Genomic DNA, 21,907 nt, shown 5'->3' on the forward strand with positions numbered 1-21,907 from the left:
GATTTGGTCATTTTGTACATGCTTTGATATTTTAAAATAGCCTGATGTATCCTCATGCCACGACAAGTCAAAAAAGGACTTCGTGAATACAGTGCCGTATGTTCTCAGGTTATTCAGTGTGGATCTGCACTTGAGGTTATGTCCTTGAACAAGGAAATGTAATACAGCAGACATTCTTTCTGACCTGATAGGATTTCTCTGGCATTTTACAGACAGCAATACACTGAGTGCTTACTCCAAAGTCACATTTTAATGTGCTCAGCGGCAGATTAATATGACAGAAGGAAAGAACTGCTGACACGCGGGGAGGTTTTTGGTATCGGCAGCAGCAGAGGTGCGGTGTCAGTGATTCAGAGCACAAGGAGTGACTTTGCAGAGAAACCTGACACCTGGCTGGCTTCTTAACCCACTGTAGCAGCACTACCAGTGTCATCATGGCACTTGTACAAGCAGAGAGTGAAGATAAGAGACTGGATACAAAGCCAGAGTGAGCCAGAAACAGGTGCAGAGAAGAAACAGCAGTGCGATATATATAAATAAATGGACATGGGTCTCTTCTGGTAAGGTCGAGGACAGCAGGGAAAACACTAATAATACAATTCAACTAAACAAATAAAGAGACATTTAAAAGCTTATTCAGTAGGTTCTGTTTCACAGTAGGTTCTGACATTATAATGATCCAGATTTTTTTATTCTGTGTAAGAGTGTATTTATTCGTTCTGCTGAAAGAACACCCTCAACTGCATAGTTTGATTCCTATTGTTCATTTTTAAATTACTGTTTTTTTATTTCAAGGTCATATTTAATGTTAGAAGTTAAAAGATTCCCTGTTGTCATTGATTTGGGACACACCAAACCGATGCCAAAGAACTAACTAGACTATGGAAGGCCATTTCTGCCACACAAAAAAATAAATAAATAAAATGAAATAAAAATAAAAAAAGCTAATTGCGACTTTTTTATCATAAAATTGTGTAATACAAACTCACAATTCTGATTTTTTTTCTCAGAATTGTGAGATATAAACTCGCAGTTCTGACCTTTTTTTCTCAGTATTGTGAGATAAAAACTGCTAGAAAAAAATCTGAATTCTGATAAATAAAGCTGCAATTTTGAGAAATTAAGGACCTTAATTTTTTTTCTCAAAATTGCAAGTTTGCAATTCTGACTTTAAATGCGATTTGTGAGTTGTCCTCCTCAGAATTAAAATTTATAACTTGCACTTGTGAGTTTATATCTTACAATTCTGAAAAAAAGTCAGACTTGCAATTTTGCGAGAAAACAATTGCGAGTTTATATTTCACAATTCTGATTTTAGTTTATATTAGTTTATATCATGCAATTCTGAGAAAAAAAAGAATTGTGTTATAAGGTCAGAATTGACTTGAATTTTTCTTTTTTATTCCATGACGGAAACATGATTACATAGTCAGAATTTATGTCTCGCAGTTCTGAAAAATAAAGTCAGAATTGCAAGATATAAACTTACAATTCAAGCTTTTTTGAGAAATTGTGGCTTTTTTCAAAGAATTGAGTTTATATCAGAATTGCAAGAAAAAAGTCAGAATTGCGAGATAAACTCACATTTGTGAGAAAAAAAATTCGGAATTGCAAGTTTGTATCTTACAATTTTGTCTTTACTACTCACAATTAGGAGTTTATATCATGCAATTCTGAGAAAAAAAAAGTCAGAATTGTGTTATAAAGTCAGAAATGCGAGATTAAAAACTCACATTTTGTGGTAAAAAAGTTTGAATTGTGAGTTTATATCTTGCAATTTTGACTTTATTCCTGTTTCCGTCATAGAATAAAAAAGAAAATAAGAGGGAATTGTGATTTTTTATCTCACAATTCTAACCACTGGCTGAGTTATAAATTCGCAATTCTGGCTTTATAACATACAATTGCAAGTTCTTAAGTCATAACTGTGAGATATAAACTTGCATTTCTGAGAACATTTTCTTTTTCACCCTCAGAATTGGACTTTAGTCAGAATTGCGAGATAAAAATTCTCATTTGCGATAAAAAATCGCTGAATTGTCAGTTTACATCTTGGTATTCTGACTTTATAACTTGCAATTAGGAGTTTATATCATGCAATTATGAGAAAAAAAAACAAAAAAAAAAACAGAATTGCAAGTTTATAACTTAGCCAGCAGTCAGAATTGTGAGATAAAAATTAGAAATTACCTTTTTTTATTTTTTTATTACGTGGCAGAAACGGACTTCCAACCTGGACACACTACAGCTCACACAGACCACTGCTAAATCTTCAGCAACACAGCAAAAGAAATCATATCTTGCCTGAGGTGTGAATGTGAATTTGCCGTCTCTATTGAAAGTGATTCAAAAAGAAGTATTGTGTGTACCACATGCAGGTGTAATAAATATCTTTCCGCTGGATGGTCATCATGGGCTGCAGGCAAAAAGCGTGAGCAGTGTAGTCTGATTCAAAAACTGTGGCTCTTTTAGTAAATAAAAAATCTAATTAACTGGTTCTTTTAAGTGAATCAAGAACCAAAAAAAAAAATTGAATCGAAACCCTATGAATCGGAATCAGGGAATCTGTGTTGATTCCCAGCGTTATTTTTGAGTCTATGCTCTTCATTCCACTTGAGGCCAGTTTTACTTTTACATATTCGATTCTGAATTGATTTAATTCCATTACAGATTATATCTTTGTTGTATTAGTTTGAATACTTGTGGAAAAGAACAAACAGCATCAGTGCTGGTGCTTATGGGGAGACATGTAACCTTTGACCAAACTATTGAACTATAAAAGTAGTGCAAAACACAAGCTCAAACAAATTTATATAGCAATGCTGCAGATTGAAAGCGGAAGTGAGTGGGAATTCAGCTATTGAGTGCAGCAATGTATTAAGTATACTTAATCGAATTGTGGAGGTCAAAGATGCCATGAAGGTGGCTGTAATGAGCTTTATATTCACTCAAAGGCCTTAAATTAGTTTCTGCTGTATTTCCGAAGGCTGTAAGAGGATCTTTTGACTGCCCACATCAAATACTTGTATACACAAATAAGCTGTAGACAGTTCTTTGTTTGTCTATACATGGTGTCAGATTGCATAATTGTGCTCCAGAAGTATATCGCTGCTATTTTGATTCTTCTGTTTAATGTATTCGTGTTTATTCCTAGGATACGGTGTCTTCTCTGTTGATTAAAGCTATGATGACATGCAGTATCTGTCTGAACTGAGATGAGATGGATGTTTGCATGACCATGCAAAGCAAATCTGCCTTGAGGGTCTTGTAGAACAGCTCAAGTCCAGCAAAGCACACTCATTATGACAAATAATGGCCCACACTTCAAGGAATCAATCTTTTCTGCTATGCATACGACTGTAGTTCTTATACCGCTGATCTACACAGCCACCCACAAAGGCAAAGAGGTTAATACTTCTCTCACTTGTAATGCTGTCGTTTCAGACTGTTTGATTTGCGAACGGGATAAAATACATGAAACTGAGCCGAATTCATTCCCCAGAGCCAAGGGACAGATTGAATAGAAAAGATTGATTGCTCTTGCGCTGTGTGAGATTAAAACTCATCCCTGACTTAGCTGTGTTCCATTTTTCGAAGTTCCAATAAAAATTCCTTAAGCTCACTTGTGAATTAACATGTTACTGCTTCCGACTTGGTGCACAGCTGCAGGGAAATTATACAACTCAGGGACCAGTTAACATTTAGTTAAAGAAAAACTGAATGTCGTTATTTGAAGGTAAGTAAATGACGACAATATTCTCCTCACTTAAACTGAAGTTAAAGGCTATTTTAGGGATTCATAAATCTTGCTATATACTGTGCAGATTGTGAGCATTATACAACTTATATAATGACACCAACATGTGTATTTTTGTCATTTTTTGCTGTTATTGGAAAACAGAACTACCATATCACATTAGGGAGGACCACTATCGTGTACTGCCTCAGGGCTTCCAACTGCTAAAAAGTTGGGCATCCATCTTGCAAATCCCCACAGAGGATTGTGGAAATCTGGATTTATATTTTTCAGCAGCGAAGGTTCTTCTCCTCCCTCTGGTGCTCCCTGGGGCCCATCATAGTGCAACGTAAGTTCTTCACTAGAGTTGTTTTTCCCATAGATTTTTTGGAGAGTCTCCAATTCCCTCATTAAAGAAAATGCTCATTAGCATTCCTTGACGACACATTTTAAATGTGCTTCACGACCTCATTAGGGCTCAATAAGAATCTTTTCTAAAAATCTGAGCTGAATTTGGACCTTCTTTGCATATTGGGAGAAACCAGTTCCGTCATTAATCAGCAACTATACTGTACACAGGGACAAATGCAAAGCGATATTTAAAGGGGTAGTTCACTTTAAAAATGAAAATGACAACATCTTCAAGCCATCCTAGGTGTGTATGACTTTGTTCTTTCAGATGAATACAGTCAGAGTTATATTAAAAATGTCCTGGCTCTTTCAAGCTTTATAATGGCCGTAAATGGGTTTAGATATTCAGTAGTCCAATTAAAAACCAATAAAGTGCATCCATCCATCATAAAAATGCTCCACACACCTCGGGGGTGGGAGGGGGGGTTTATAATAAAGGCCTCCTGAAGCCTTTATAAATCGTAATCTCTAGCTTCTGCTAACTATCGTACAAGCATTCACGTGAGAGTGGTGTTCCAGTGGATAGGATGTAGGCGTAGCGTAAGCTCCGGTGAGAATATTCTAGTCTTGTGAGAACCAAGTTTTGTTTACAGGAGCAAAGGAAGCAAAGAAAAAACAGTCTCCTCTTGGCTTATCGAAATCCTTTAACTTTTTCTGAACAAATCCTTGTTTTGTACTTCTAATTCATGACCAGATTTTTTCTCTCCTCTGTGGTTCCACATTTATCACTTCTCACTGGAGCTTAAATATGGATATTATTGATTGACTTCAGAAGGCCTTTATTAACCCCCTGGAACTGTGTGGATTACTTTTTATGATGGATGGACTTTATTGTACTTCTGTTGGACTCCTGAATCTCAACATCCATTCACTGCCATTAATAACTAACTAATATACTAAATATAATAACTCTGATTGTATTTGTCTAAAATAAGAAAGTCATATACACCTTGGATGGCCTAAGTAAGGAAGCCTATTTTCACCACTGAATAAAACTTTTAAAAAGGTTATTGCGACTTTTTCTCTCAAAATGTAGACTTTTTCCCCCTCAGAATTGCATGATATAAATGCACAATTGCATGTCCTATAGTCAGAATTGCAAGATATGAACTCAAAAAGTCAAAACTGCACACGTTTTTTTTCACACAGTTCTGACAGTTGTAAAATAAACTCACAATTCTGAGAAAAAAGTCTAATCTAGGAGTTTAACTAGAAATTGTGAGTTTATATAACACAATTCTGACTTTATAACTTGCAATTGCTAGTTTATATAATGCAATTCTGACTTTATAACTCGCAATTGCGAGTTTATATCACAAAATTCTGAGAAAAAAAAAAGAGTAAGATTTGCAGGTTTATATCTCGCAATTCTGACTTTTTTCACACAAAACGATTTTTTTGGTAACACTTTATTTTACGGTTTCTTAACTAGTTGCTTATTACCATGCATATTCCTAGAATATTAGCCATTTATTAATACTAATTAAGCACATATTAATGCCTTATTCTACATGACCTTATTCTACATCCCTAATCCTACCCAATACCTAAACTTAACAACTAGCTTACTAACAATTAATAAGCAGCAAATTAGGAATTTATTGAGGGAAAAGTCGTAGTTAATAGTTAATAAGTGTTCCCTATTCTAAAGTGTTACCGATTTTTTTTCTTCTCAGAACTGTGCAATATAAGCTAGCAGTTGCAATTTATAAGTCCAATTAAGTCCAGTTTTGAGAGGAAAAAATATGTTGAAAAAACTGATCTGAATTGCGAGTTTATGTCTTTTAATTCTGACTTTATAACTTGCAATTGCGAGTTTATATCCCACAGTTCTGACTTTATAACTCTCAGTTCCGAGTTTATATGTCACAATTCTGAGAACAAAAGTCAGAATTGCGAGTTTGTATCACACAGTTAAGTAAAGTAAGTCAGAATTGTGAGATGTAAGCTCACAATTGCGAGAAAAAAGTCAGAATTAACAGATGTGGTAATACTCAAGTCACGTGATTGAATTAAAGAGACAGTTCATCCAAAAAAAGAAAATTACGGTTGAACCACTGATGTAACATTGATGTATTTCTCGAGGTTCTTTCCGGGCCTTGAACGTGTCAGTTGCGTTGCTGTCTATGCAGGGTCAGAAAGCTCTCGGATTTCATCAAAAATATCTTAATTTGTGTTCTGAAGATGAACAAAGGTCTCACGGGTTTGGAACAACATGAGGGTGATTAATTAATGACAGAATTTTCATTTTTGGGTGAACTATCAATTTAAACAAGAAACTTTGAAGTAGAAAGACTGCAATAGTATTATTTGTTAAGCATCCTTTTTTTGCCTGAACTCAAGAGAGTGATATTACTTACTAATTCATTAATCAGAGTTTCTTGTTAGGTGAGAGTACATGCTATGTTAATATTTTGTACTCATTGATTCCTGTACAGTTATTTATTAATGACAGAATAGTATTCTAAAGCGGTACCCATTTTATTATGTACCACCCAAAGCCTTTCATGTTTATGTCCTCATCTTCCCTTTTTCCATTTAAACCTCCCATCTCACTTTACACATATTTATCATGCATTCATTTCTATGCATGTAAGACGTGTTGAATTTGTGTTGCTATTTGCATAGCTTAGCAGCTGTGTGCAAACAGGCTAGGAGCATGCAAATGCCATATGGATGTACTCGCGGTAAACATTCCACACTGGAAATGCTCTCCAATGATGGGATTACTCCAAAAAGCAGAAAGAAACGCACGGAAAAGATAAAAAGATTTAGTGTGGATTTACTACACACGCTATGGCTCATTTACTTGCATTACTCGCAGCCATGCAAATGCTCAAATCATGTAACATAAACAAGCCACAGTGCCATGGGTTTGTCTCAGACTCTACTGTATGTCGGACATTCATGGATTTAATTGCGAGTTCGACTCAAATGCGAACGTATCAGTCGCGCTCCCACACAGCTGTAAGTAGACTCTTTGGAGTATCGCAGCGGATATAATTGAACACATGCAAGATATGAGGATTTTCTGATGATATCAGATCAGTCTCAGGCGCAAAGGTTACATCCGGTTTCAAATGTGGACGCATCCTATTGATTTCTTAATGAGGAGATAAAGAACAGCCTATTAATAGATCTTGAATTGGGTTTACAATGGATTGTTTTGCGGATATGTGCCACCATTGCGGTTGAGTGAGAGTGCAGATATTTTTATTCTTTATAAAACTCCACAGAAAGCGTTTAGAAATGAATTACTGTTCCAAATTGTGAGGGGATTTTAACACGCAAGGCTGCTGGGGCGCATGGATGTCAAATCAAACGCTTTTTTGTCCTTCTGGAAAACAAGCTAGTTTCTTCTCTTAACATACTGCTCTGAGCATGGAAATGGATGGGCTTAAGTGTCTTCCCCTAGAAAAATAAATTATCCATGTGTCGAGGTTGCTAGGCTTCCTAGGCCTGCTCACATCTGCCTAAAAGTGATAAAACCATGGGGTGATAAACCTGTTTGCTTTCAAGAAGACAGATGGACGGATAGATATCAAAGAACTAAAATTAACTTTTTTATTCTCGACTTATTTACCTAGGGAACTTTTTTTTTGCTCAACTGGATAGGGGCCTTTCAGGAATCCATTCAGAAAGCTTTTGTATAATGAGAGATGTTATTATCCCTGTGGGTGGGATGTATGGGCTTATGTTCCTCCATTTGCGCTGTGCTGATGGAGTCAAACTCACAGCAGATCTATTTTATATACTGTCATTTAATGGGCTGCATGAGTAAAACACATTATAGTCCATCGCATTTTGATTGTAGACACAAAATTTTTTATTATAATGTGACATTATAAAATTATATACAGTACAGTATATACAGTAAAGGATACAGTAAAGAGCAATTCTAGTTCAGGGAAATTGGGGAAATTATCTATCTATATCTAAAATCTGGGATATGAACTTGGCAATTCCGAGATATAAACTCGTACTTCTGAGAAATAAAGTAAAAATTTAGAGAAATAAAGTCAGAATTGCGAAATTTTGAGATATTAGTCTTTTTTTCTTAAAGGAGTAGTTCACTTTCAGAACAAGAATTTACAGATAATGTCCTCACCCCCTTGTCATCCAAGATGTTCATGTCTTTCTTTCTTCAGTAGTAAAGAAATAGTGTTTTTTGAGGCACACATTTCAGGATTTCTCTCCATGTAATGGAGTTCTATGGTGCCCCCGAGTTTGAACTTCCAAAATGCAATTTAAATGCAGCTTTAAAGGGCTCTAAATGATCCCAGCCGTGGAAGAAGGGTCTTACCTAGCGAAACAATTGGTTATTTTCTAAAAACATTTACAACTTCTATACTTTTTAATCTCAAACACTCATCTTGCCGAGCTAGACAAGACGAGCATTTGAGGTGAAAAAGTATATAAATTGTAATTTTTTTTTTTAGAAAATAACCCATCATTTTGCTAGATAAGACCCTTTTTCCTCGGCTGTGATGGTTTAGAGCCCTTTAAAGCTGCATTTTGGAAGTTCAAACTCGGGGGCACCATAGAATTCCATTATATGGAGAGAAATCCTGAAATGTTTTACTCAAAAAACGTAATTTCCTCACGACTAAAGAAAGAAAGACATGAACATCTTGGATGACAAGGGGGTGAGTACATTATCTGTAAACTTTTGTTCTGAAAGTGAACTAGCTGTTCTACATTTGCGAGTTCTCAATTCGCAATTTTGACGTATCTTGCAATTGCGAGTTTATATCTCGCAATTCTGAGCTTTTTGCAAGTTATAAAGTCCAGTTGAGGGGGGGAATTGCGAGAAAGAGATAAAAACTTGCAATTCTGACTTTTTTCTTGCAATTCAGAGTTTTTTTTTCCTCAGAATTGTGGAATATAAACTCCCAATTGCGAGAAAATTTTTTTCAGAAAAACAAGTCATAATTCTGAGAAATAAAGTCAGACTTGTGAGATACAAACTCGCATTTATGAGAAAAAAGTAAAACTCGCAATTCTGACGTTATTTCTCGCAATTGAGAGTTAAAAAAAAAAACAATTGCAGAAAAAAATTTGAATTCTGACTTTTTTTCCAGACTTCTGAGTTTTTTTTCTGCAGTTGAGACTTTTTTTCAGAAAACAAGTCACAAACTAGCATTTGTGAGAAAAAATAAAGATCTGTAACTTTTTTTTCAGAACTGCATTTTTTTTATCTTGCAATTGACTTTATTTCTTGCTAGTTACAATTTAGAGTTTGTATTACACACAAAAAAAATCAATATTGTGTGAAATATTGGGTGAAAACAAATCAGAATTGCGAGATATAAACTTGTAATTCTGAGAAATAAAGTCCAAATTCTGAGAAATAAAGTGGATTTTATGAAGCTAAAAGAATTGCAAAATATAAACTCCCAATTTTGACCTGTTTTTCTCAGAATTTGTATCTCGCAATTTTTGACTTTGTAACATGAAGTTGTTTCAGATTAACAATTGTGAAGTGGCAGAAACGGTCTTCCATAGTGTATAGTGTATTGTTGACAGTGAAGTATTACAGTGTGTCATTATAATGTTATAGTCATTTTTATAAACTACAGACCTGTAAAAAGACATTTCATTCCACTGTATGCCACATGTACAATGTTTGTTTATCCATCCATCCATCGATCTACAGGTATCTGCCTACATCGCTTCTAATAGACAGTTTCTAATAGACTTGTAATGACAAGCATAAGGACCTTTTAGTGAGTTTTGTAGCTATAATTTGATGTAACTCATTTTTAAATACTTGGCAAGAAGGTTAATTGTGTCTTTACAACCAAAAAACAAAGAAATCAGTTCTATTGTGCACTATTGTAATTACAGATCATTGCATAGGTTGACCCTAATTAGCAAAGCAATTTCATAGTCATTTCTGTAAATATGTTCATGCTAGCTTGTATCTATGGAAAATATCTTATTTTGTATCCACTGTATGCCTACTGTTTATTGCTTTCGTGCTTATGTTTAACCCTATAAGATGTGGTAGGTGGTACAGATGGCAAAGGCAGGGGGAGGCACAACAGCTGCTAGACCTCTGGTGTTAATTAAGTCCAAGAACTGCTGATCAGCCCGGGTCTCTCTTGAGCCGCACTCTCTCTGCAGGAGCAGGATGTGCCACTGAAACACTGCTGTGCTGGAAAGGACAGTCTTTCCATTCAATTCATCACATCCACAGCCTCCTGGTGCTTTCAGGCCGTTTGTGCACCTTTGTATGTTGGTGTGTGTTTGTGACAGCCATTGTGCAGCCTTATCTAAAGCTGCAAGACTCCTCTGACACTCATTTAGCAGTGTTCAGAGACTGAGTATAGATGTTCGCAAGCAGACGGGAGATACATGACTGGACTCCTGGATTGATCTGAGACTGCTGATTAGCCATCCGTTCATTTAGTAAATGAGTCTAATTTACTTTGAGCTCAGGATTGTTGCGGTTCCTGCTTTTCAAGTGTTTACCAGATATATATGTATCAGGGCAGCGTCATGTCACTTTGTGACGTCTGTCCTGCATCACCAAAGGCCTTGATATTGAAGCCATTAAAAGACATTGAAGCATTTTCACCTAATTTTGGAGGTTCCGTCAAAGCCTTGGCAATCTATGGTTATTATTGTGGTTTGAATTACACAAAAATATGAAAGCCCATTTTCACCTATTTCTCTTTTTTCTTAGGAGTGTGACTTTATTTCTTACCAAATTTTTTATCTCATATTTATGTTTGTTATGTTGTCTTTATTAGTTTAATAGTAATAACTACACCCTACGATTATGTAGGTATTTTTGAACTCCTTTTGTTTCCCACAGAAAACAGAAGGAAATAACTATATAAATGATGGAATTTTCATTAGTTTAATCAACATTTTAAAGTTTAGCCAAGGGAAAGTGGTGGAATAAAAATAAAATAATGACTTCAACAATTTATTCTCTTCATGAGAGTACTACAACACATGCGTCACTGACACAGAAGAGAAGACATTTTTTAATTAAATCTTTATTTTTGTTTTCTTTGCGCACAGAAAGAACGAAGTTATGAACTATTTTAACGAAGTTCCTACCAGTGTTCATTTTGACAGCATATTTTGATTTAGTTTAGTCATAGTCTCTTGACTAAAATACCATTTAGTTTTAGTCATATTTTAGTCATCTGAATTGTTTTTAGTTTTAGTCTAGTTTAAGTCGACTAAATATCATTAAGGTTTTAGTCGACTAAGTATCATTAAAGGTCCCATATTGTACACATTTCTGCAAGTTTATTTTAGTTGTTGATGTCCTTAAGAATACATATTTGACAAAAGGAGGGTGGGACGGTGGTTGGCTTTCGGGGCGGTGACTGAAGGCGGTGACTGAGTAGATCGGACGTCACATCTTTACAGAAGTCACAGCGGCTCTGAAAATGAACAGCTACTTTAAGCAGGCTGTGTGCAGCTTACTGTGGATTGACTGTTTTGAAACTCATATGGTAGTTACATAGCCCCTAGACCTCAGTTATCATGAAAAAGCCAGGAAATTTTGATTTTGACAATATGGGACCTTTAAGATTTTAGTCGACTAAATATACAGTAGATTTAGTTGGCTAAAACCTAATGGGTTTAGTTACAGTGTAATGCATTTATTAAGCATTTCTCTAAATTTACCAAACTCATTATATAGATTTCATATTAAGGTTGTATCATAATAGACCCAGATTTAACTACTGTGACACACAACATGCCTTTATATTAAAATGAAATGAAACCACTTCTCATAAAGAAAGAAGAACATGGTCTTCTTTTCAATTAAATGGTTAAATAGGCTAATTGTGCATCAATTATACTCTCAAACGCTCACTGATGCTCCAGAAGGAAAAACGATGCATTTAGAGCTGGGGGTGAAAACATTTGAACAGAATGAAGATGTGCACATTTTTCTTATTTTGCCTAGATATCATATTTTTTTTTCGATTTAGCACTGCCCTTCTGAATAAATCTCTTCCTATGTCAATAGATTTACGTCATAGTTTTTGTCATTCAAAACGAGTTTTCGTTTCGTTATTTCATTATCGTCTGTAAAAAAGTGTTGTTGGTGAAAATTATGATGAAAATTATTCGTCAACATAATTAACACTGGTTCTTACTAACTTTGCAGGGTCAGAAATGTGTGTTCCGAAGATGAACGAAGGTCTTATGGGTTAGGAATAACATGCGGGTGAGTAATTATTGACAGAATTTAGATTTTTGGGTGAACAGTCCCTTTAAGACTTTTTCTAACAGAAAAATGAAACTAAACATGGTGCTAGCATGAGAAATGGCATGTCTCTTTCAAAGCGGGACTTTTTAGTGTGCTTCTTTGTAGTACAAATTTTTCTTCATCTGATGAGACATGTGTACTGGTTTCATCACTACAGTCGATTCTGAATCAGGCAGCCCACATCCACATACAGAAAAATCCATCCTAGCTGGCTCTCTCCATGTTCCTCATCTCAGATTGCATTAATTCATTTTGGATTTCAAATCATCTGTGACTTTCACCTTGCATGTTTTATTCGCCCCTAGACCCAGGCAAACACTCTCAGGTAATAGCAGGCCTAAGATATTTTACACCAGCAAGCCTCACAGAGTGTTGAAATCAAATAATGTGCGGTCTCTCCCTGAATCTATTGAGTTTCTAAACCCGTTCTCACACTGAAACTGGAAATCTTGAGAGAGCTGGCATCCCTAGCAAACGCTGAACCTACACACAATCTTGTCGTACATTTGTTTCAATTATTTATTGCGGTAGTTCGACAAAGTATGCACTCACTCCCATAGACACTAACCGAATCCCTAACATGCCCGAGTCTCGCTCTAGGCGTTTTGTGGCCAAAACAGTAGCATGACATCGTTGGCAGTGCCCCAGTTGCTTCACGTCACGTATAGCTGGTTTCAATTTAGTCTTGAGCCTATTTCAGATATAAGAACTAAAGGCAAGAAAGATCTGTTTTCGTTCATTTCATTCTGTTATGCCGATAATTAAAGTAATGGCCAATAATGTTTGATGAAGCATTTCATTTGCTCTAATAAAGTCTTCCCTGCATTTTCTTTTCCACCAAGTAAGCACAAAAGCCCATAATGACTGTAATTGCATAGGCAGAACCGAGGCTCAGAGCAGCTGAGGATACTCACAAGTAATAGTGTGCCCTTTCTCCCGCGGCCAAAGCGGACACTTCAGTAATCCCGAGACTCAATAATCCTCACGGACCGGGGGGGTCGAGAGTGTGGAAGCGGAGGATGAGGATGTGTTTCTCAGATTGCCAGGGGACGTCAGGGGCTCTGAGAGGCAGCTGCTGGCATCCAGACCACGTGGGCAGTCACGTCCTCAGCAGGCGGCTGTGGAGACAAGAGGGGTCATCTGTGAGAGAGAGAAAGGCTCATTCTCATCTTCAGACAAAGGCGGGCATTGAGAACCAGGGGACGAGGGGAGGGCAGGGTTAGAGTAGGCGTCATTCATTACTTGAGCTAATTTATGGTGGGAAATATGGATAAATATAAATGTGGACTGTAGGTTCTGTGTTCACACTGCACCAGAACCAATTTGTAATTCAGATCAAATGTTTCGCAGGTGATGAAATCAGTTCTGTTTGTTCAGAAAGTGTAATCAATATTTGGATGTACTCACAAAGGCACAACGGTACACAGTTGTAGTCAAAATCCATGTTGTTTTATATTTAGTAATATTTAGTACAGACCTGGATAAGTTATTTTACATAGTCAATCATTCGAAGAATTGTATGATTTTGAGATCCATCTTTCACACTGAGGACAACTGAGGGACTCATGCCCAACAATTACAGAAGGTTCAAATGCTCACTGACGCTTCAAAAGGAAAAACAATGCATTAAGAGCCAGGGGGTGAAAACTTTTGAGCAGAATGGAGATGTGTTTTTTCCTTATTTTGCTTAATTATAATATATTTTTTTTAATTTAGTTCAGCCCTTCAGAAGCTACAGAAGTAGCTACATGTTTCCCAGATTACAAAATAAGTTCATTTTACCCTGATCTTCAAATTCCAAAAGTTTTCACCTCCCGGCCCTTAATTCATTGTTTTTCCTTCTAGAGCATCAGTGTGCGTTTAAACCTTTTGTAATAGTTATGTATGAATTCCTCAGTTGTCCTCAGTGTGACAAGATGGATCTTAAAAACATACAGTCATTGTTGGAAAGGGTTCAACTATGCAAAGATGCTGGAAAAACAAAGAATATGGGGGTCTTGTGGATTATATGTAAATGCCTTTTAAGTGAAATATCTTATTTAGGTCAGTACTAAATAAAAAATAGCATGTGTATTGTAGGATCCCTCTTATTTTGGTAAAATAATTTACATTATGCACTGTAAACTGTATGTAAATTTTTGACCACAGCTGTATATGTAACACATTGTGTATTAAATGCGGATCCCAAAGGATGAAACAAACAGTTGAAAGCGCATTTTCAAAAATATTATTTTAATCGGATTTTAATCCACATGCGAATTTACTTTGGATTAGTGTTGCTGTTCAACATGCAAAAAATGAAACCAATTTGATTCAGATATGGCAAAAATCAGATTTTAGCTGCCTGAACAAAGTCATTGAGTTCACTGAGTTGTACAAAACAGGATATATTACAGTTTTTGTAGCAATAATGATTGCATGATTATGGTGTTTGTTATTTCCGGTGCAGTGCTCACATGCATAGTAATAGACTAGGGTCATTCGGGTTTTTTTTTGTTTGTTTGTTTTTTCTGCTTAAAACTATGAATGGATGTGCACTGTTTAAGATATATTTCATATAGGTACATGAATGGGATTTTTGTGTGTGTGTGTGTGTGTGTGTGTGTGTGTGTGTGTTTTGCTTTCGTGGCCATTTTATATTTACAAAGTGAGTCCATTGCAAAAAAAAATAAAAAAAATAAAAATAAATAATAAAGTTTTCTAAATCCTTCAGAAAGAATCTTTTGTCTACACCTAAATCTCTTTAAGCATACCTACATTATAAATAGAGTTTCCTCTATTTTATTTTATTTCCTTTAACTGGTTATTGATGGGACCACAACAGAGGCATACAGTTTTACCACGATTCATTCTAATAATGGAACTTAAAACAAATGTAAAGATAAAACAAGTTTAGTAGTTTAAGCCAATGCTAAAGCTGAAGCTTAAACCCCATGAAATGTTGTGTTTGTTGTGTTTATTGTCTTAGCCCATGTCTTTAAGCCTTAAAGCTATCTACAATATATGCTAGTCTACTCCAAAAGGTAGAACCAAGGGTGTAATCTTTCGAACAGAATGAAGATGTGTACATTGTTCTTATTTTACTCAAATATGATATTTTTTTTAATCTAGTACTGCCCTCCAGAAGCTATATAGAAGATATTTACATGTTTCCCAGAAGCCAAAATAAGTTCAATTTACCCTGATCTTCAAATTTCAAAAGTTTTCACCCCCAGGCTAACAGTTGCATGTAACTCCCTCTGTTGTCCTCAGTGTGAAAACAGAAAGAGTGAGGAGATGGGGTGGTGGAGGGATACTGATAAACCCTCAAGTAGATAGAGGTGAGTCAGCTGTATTTAAACCTATGGCGTTGATTGATTTGAGTGGGCTCCTCTTGTGATGGTTAGGCTAAGTATCTGACGCACTCCTCCTTAACCTTGTTAATAAAACATCATTAAAAATCAAGCGTACATGTAGAGCCAGGGGTGTAAAAAGAATGAAGATTTAGCTGTAAAGCCACCTACAGTAGTCTACTCCAAAAGGTAGAGTCAAGGATGTAAACTTTTGAACAGAATGAAGATGAGCACGTTTCTTATATTGCATAAATATCTTTTCTTTTTTTCTTTTTTCCTTTAGTACTGCCCTTGAGAAGCTATAGAACATACTTGCATGTTTCCCAGAAGACAAAATAAGTTCAATTTACCCTGATCTTCAATCTCCAAAAGTTTTCACCCCCGGCTCTTAATGCATCGTTTTTCCTTCTGGAGCATCAGTGAGCATTTCTGTAATAGTTGCATATGAGTCCCTCAGTTGTTCTCAGTGTGAAAAGATGGATCTCAAAATCATATTGTTGGACACTGTTGGACAGTGACTAAATCAAAATCTTGAATTGGTTCTCGTCATAATTTGTGTTATATATTTTGTAGTTACATAACAAGAGTACTTAGCAGCTGATCCCAGAAGACCGCTAAACCAGTGTCCTGAGAGTCACTTCTTGTGCGCTCATGTGCTGACAGTGAGAGATGTACAACTGGATGTGACCTGTGACGGATGAGGGGATTAGTATTGATCAAGTGTGCAAGCCCACAGACACGGGGGATGAATCAACAGTCCATTGCTTTCTGTTGCAGTGCATTCATACGGCCCCCACTCCACCCTGCAGTCGACGCTACTTACCACATCAACCGCACCATAAATCCAGTGGGAAAGGAGCTTGACATTGCTCTTGTCGGTAAGAAATGTCAACCATAATATCTCAATGATGCTCTATTGCTCTTGGACCACTGCACACATCTGCATGTACAGTCCTTATACAGTCAGCGTTTGTCTCCATGGAAACTATACCTATGGTTAGTATGGAGGGAATATGTGGGAGATGTCTGGGGGAGGGGAAAACGAATACTTTCGGGACAAAATCAAATCACTACAACCCTTTGTTCAAAACTCTTGATAGAAAAAGAGATTTGAATGTATGTATGTCAGTGTATAAGTTATACTGTAATTCTAAATAATTATTCAAAATGTTGCAGTTAAACACTGCAGCGATCTAAGTTCCGTTTACAAATCAAGTCAATTATCTCTGGCGATGGTTGATGGTTCCTTCAAATATTTCTGTTGACAGACATGTTGGCAATGCTGAAGTCAAAATTGCATGTTGCGCACGTTTATACTGTAGGCGGAAAACACAAGAATGCACTACAGACAATAGAGCGTCTGTTAAATGTTTGATGTGTGCGGTAAAGCGATGCTGTTGATAATGGCTGGGTCCACCACGTGTGCAAGAACACATCTGTCATTAACAGGAAAATTAGTAGGTTTTGTACTGAAAAAAAAAAAAATCATCACCCGTCTTAGTCTCATGTTATGATTGATTCAAACAAACCCACACGAAGTAAATCCCTTTTTATTCTGTAGTCAGTAGCCCACATCAATAATTCACTTCTGGCCAAGTTTCCGAACTTGTTTCTATGAAGGTTTTGAAGTGACAATAGGAAAAGAAAATTGAAACTGTGAAACTGCCATTAAACTTCACACTGATACTTTATCACAGTCTGATAAAGAAATATTGAAAGTATAAGTTGATTTGGATATTTATTAATATTTTAAATAAATATAAATAAATATAATTATAATTCAAATATTTTCAATTATAATATTTTATTGAATTTTAACTTGTTTTATTTTTTTAACAAAGATTTAAATTGATCAAAAGTGTCTGAAAAGACATTTAAAATGCCAAAATATTTCTATTTCCCATAAATGCTGTTTTTAAAAGTTTTCAAAAGGTTTTGAATGTAAGATTTTTAAAGCCTCTTCTGCACACCAAGCCTGTATTGAAGTACTGGAAAAACTCTGGAGTACTTCTACTGGAGTAAACTGACTATAAAATAGCTGTTTTCTATTTGAATATATTTTAAAATGTGATTTATTTCTGTGATTTCAAAGCAGAATTTTTAACATCATTTCTCCCGTCACGTGATCCTTCAGAAATCACTCTAATATTCTGATTTGCTGCTCAAAAACATGTATTTATCTGAAATAAAAACATTTATAATGTTATAAAAGATTTCTATCATCACGCTTGATCAATTTAAGAATCCTTGCTAAATAAAAGTACTAGTTTCTATAATTTCTTATAGAAAAAAAACATGTTCTAGCTTTTAAATGGTATAGTGTATCATGTTACAAAAGCTATTTATTTCAGATAAATGCTTATCGTTGGATCTTTCTATTTATGAACTAGTCCTGAAAAAATGTATTTAATTGTTTTAAATATTGATACTACTACTAATAATAAATGTTTCTTGAATAGCAAATCAGCATATTATAATGATTACTGAAGAATCATGTGACACTGAAGACTGGAGTAAAGATGCTGAAAATTCAGCTTTGAAATCTCAGGAATAAATTACATTTTGAAATATATTTAAATAGAAAACAGTTATTTTAAATAGTAAAACTATTTTAAACTGTACTGTTTAAAACTGTACAGCATATTAAAATGATTTCTGAAGCATCATGTGACACTGAAGACTAGAGGAATGGCTGCTGAAAATTACTCTATCTGTGATCAAATAAATGTGACCTTGGTGAGCATAAAAGACTTAAAAAACACAAAAATGTTACTAATACTAAACTTTTTAACAGCATATTATATTTTTCCTAATAGAACATAACTACAACGGCTAATGGTGAAGATTCCAGACTGAATATGGTGGTACGCTGTCAGTTGTGTACAAGCAATAATGAGGACAAGCAAAAATATCATAGAAACTGCATGTACAAGAACTATACAGGATTGTGAACAAATTAGGTTAAAATGGTTTCAAAAGCAGGCTTATCATGCCTTATTTGCTGCATTTTGTCCTCTTCATTAGCATTTCTGAACAAGTGGTGAAGCTGTGAATAATAACTGTGATGCTCATTTTTAAATATGTCAACTAGATGTGATCGATGACAATTGTATTCTCTTTGAAAGCAAGAAGCACATTCAAGTTAGCATGGACTCATTTGTCAAATAGCATCCCTGCTGAAAAAAACAGCCAGGCTGGTTGACCAGCTAAAACCAGCCAAACAGCCTAGGTTGGTTTTAGCTGTTTTTTTTGGACTGGTTAAAATAGAGGTGAGCATTATACCGATAGATACAATTACTTTGTCAATCAGTAAAGATTTTGGACTGTTGTCTATATCGCGGTTACATGCTCACGTGACATTGCTGTGGTACGTGGTCACGAAAAAGTATAGTTTGCATGCATTTTTAAGCATTGTGGTTTAAATTTAAGCATTGTGGTTTAAAAACAAATAATGTTAAAATGCAATCAGCAGTAAAAGAGAACTCATTTTGGTATATGCACGTGCTGTCTGAGAGACTGTTTCTGAGTGCTGTTATTTTTGCAGCTTTATAGGCCTTAAAAAGTACACACACTTTTATGTGTCAAAATGCTTGTCTTTGCAAGTATCCTTGTAAACAAGGTAATTTTGGTCTTAAGTGAAATCCAACTGGTAGGAGCGACTGACTACAGTGCAAAAGTTTTTTTTTTTTTTTCACGTTTTGCGGTACTCCGCAGGTGATAAGCAGTGCCTGGTTTCCTTCAAACATGATGCTTGGAATTGAAGTGTGTTTTCATGTAAAAGCCCAGATTGGTGAAATGTTGCAGTGATGTTTGTCCTTCTGAAATTTCTCCCATCTGCATATATGAAAATGGAGCTCAACTAGAGTGACCATCAGGTTCTTGGTAACCACTCTAGCCAAGGTCCTTCTCCATCAATTGCTCAGTTTGACCAGGAGGCCAGCTCCAGGAAGAGTCATGGTTGTTTTTAAACTTCTCCTATTAAAGGTAACGGAGACTACATGCCTCTGTGAACCTTCAATGCAACAGATTTTTTTTAACTCTTCCCCAGATGTGTGGTTTAATGCAATGCTGTATCTGAACTATACAAGCATTTTTTTTTTACCTCAGGGCTTGGTTTTTGCTCTGATATACATTTTCAGCTGTTAGACCTGCTGAAAAAAAACAGCATATGCTGGTTAGGTAGGTTTTGGTGCTGGGATGCTGGTTTTAGCTGGTCCTTTGCTGGTTAATGCTGGTCCTTTGCTGGTTTATGCTGGTCATGTTGCTGGTCAAGGACCAGCATAAACCAGCAAAGGACCAGCATAAACCAGCAAATGGCCAGCATAAACCAGCAAAGGACCAGCATAAACCAGCTAAAACCAGCATCCCAGCACCAAAACCTACCTAACCAGCATATGCTGTTTTTTTCAGCAGGGACACCTTTTATTAAGACATGTGTGTCTTTCTAAATCATACGTATTCAATTGAATTTGCCACACTCAAACTTCACTCAAAGTGTAGTAACATCTACAAGCAACATGAATGTTCTTGAGCTAAATTGAAAAAAAAAAAAAAAGAATGAATACTTTTGCAAGGCACTGTATATCACTAAATCTAAACCAGTAGTCATGTTACAATTTTCTATCCTTCACAAAGCTATGAAACAGTGAAATGAAGTGGACAACAACCCAAGAGGACTCTCAACCATTCCAGCTGCTCACAGAAGTATATTTGGTTTAGAAATGCTATTTGATTGCTCAGAGGTTGAGGAGCTTTCACCTTATGCACTGTATGAAATTGAAACATCGTAGATGTGTGATTGAATACATGTTGTTGAGTACCACCTGAGGAGATTTTCAATACTCGACGCAGTTACAGTGGATATCTAAAGGACGCAGGTGTCCAAACTGTGCAAGAACCCTTAGATAGCTTCGATTCAAGAGGTCCGACTGGTAACACAAATGCTAAAGTGTCACACCACCGCATTCTTAACCCCTACATATGACCTAACCCACAGCCAGGGAACCCGTTCAGGGTTAAATCCCTCATCCCAAAACTGAAACTTCCTCTTTGCTTCCTTAGAAGGAAAACCCCCTTTGAAACATCTTGCAGAGAAAAAGAAAGAGGTCCGTAAAGCCTGCCAGCTGCAAGCATGCTGATAACAGCCATATCTGGATATAAGCAGTATCCTTGGTCAGGCTATGAGTTCTGGCACACCTGTGACTGAACTGCATGCACTCGTCCACAGGAATGGCTCACGCTAAACTAGTGGACTAGTAGAACAGTTGCATTCATCTTGTGTAAACAGATATGCTGATCCATGCAGGATGTTAGCCAGGCAGTAAAGGTGGACATGAAAAGCAGGTTATCACCAAAACCTTCTCAAGGACGTTTAGAAGGACAGTCTGATCTAAGCCTATACAGTATGTGGAAATTACTGCAAAGCCTCACGGCTGTAAAATATGTCCTTTTTGCTAAAGGTCAAGCAAATGTTTTTCTATTTACCATCCATTACTTATTTAAGAAGGAGTTTGTGAGTGTATGTGTTCCATAATATCAAGAGGAAGAGGAATAGTTCACCCAAAAATAAAAATTCTGTCATTAATTGCTCACCCTCTTGACATTCTAAACCTGCTAGACCTTCGTTCATCTTCGGAACACAAATTAAGATGTGTTTAATGAAATCTGAGAGCTTTCTGACCCTGCATAGATTGCACTGCAACTGAAATATTTTTAAGGAGAAACATCTAAGAAAGCCTCCATTTGATCTCCAGTTGTGGTCGGGAGAAACAGTTGAGACAAACAAGACATCTCAGCTGTGATTTTTCTTTCCTATACGTTCTATCCTGCAGTTTTGAATTTTTGGGAGGATAATAGTAGCAGCTTTTAAGGTGCTATTTAAAGTAACAGCCTTCACAGTCAACGGCTGCATTTCTTCACTAAGAAGCGCACATCAAAGAGATATCGTCACAGTCAGCGCAATAGAGTCCAGAGCTTTTCAGCGCATGCCTTTTTCATCTGCAATAGCTGTCACTCAGCTCTCCCAGTCACTTTAATAGCAGCAAGAATTCAATTAATCCTAGGAAACGGAGAGCATGGGTTCATTTTCAGCCTAGGCTGAAGTTGCTTACAGCAGCTCGGTTTACCCTGCCTCTCTTCTTGTGTTCTGCCCTGGGCACTACACTACCTGAATACCGAATGCACCGG

At 36.2% G+C, this 21,907-nt stretch overlaps 1 protein-coding gene across 1 annotated transcript in view; it reads right to left on the bottom strand.

Moving 5' to 3' along the window:
- b3gat1a (beta-1,3-glucuronyltransferase 1 (glucuronosyltransferase P) a) overlaps nucleotides 1–21,907 on the bottom strand; it is a 106,324-nt gene that overhangs the window by 36,036 nt on the left and 48,381 nt on the right. The window contains exon 2 of the mRNA XM_073850621.1: nucleotides 13,304–13,507. The gene's annotated coding sequence lies outside the window, so the exon portion shown is untranslated. The remainder of the gene's footprint in view (nucleotides 1–13,303; nucleotides 13,508–21,907) is intronic.

Source organism: Garra rufa, chromosome 11, assembly GCF_049309525.1.
Source record: "Garra rufa chromosome 11, GarRuf1.0, whole genome shotgun sequence".
NCBI classification, from domain to species: domain Eukaryota; kingdom Metazoa; phylum Chordata; class Actinopteri; order Cypriniformes; family Cyprinidae; genus Garra; species Garra rufa.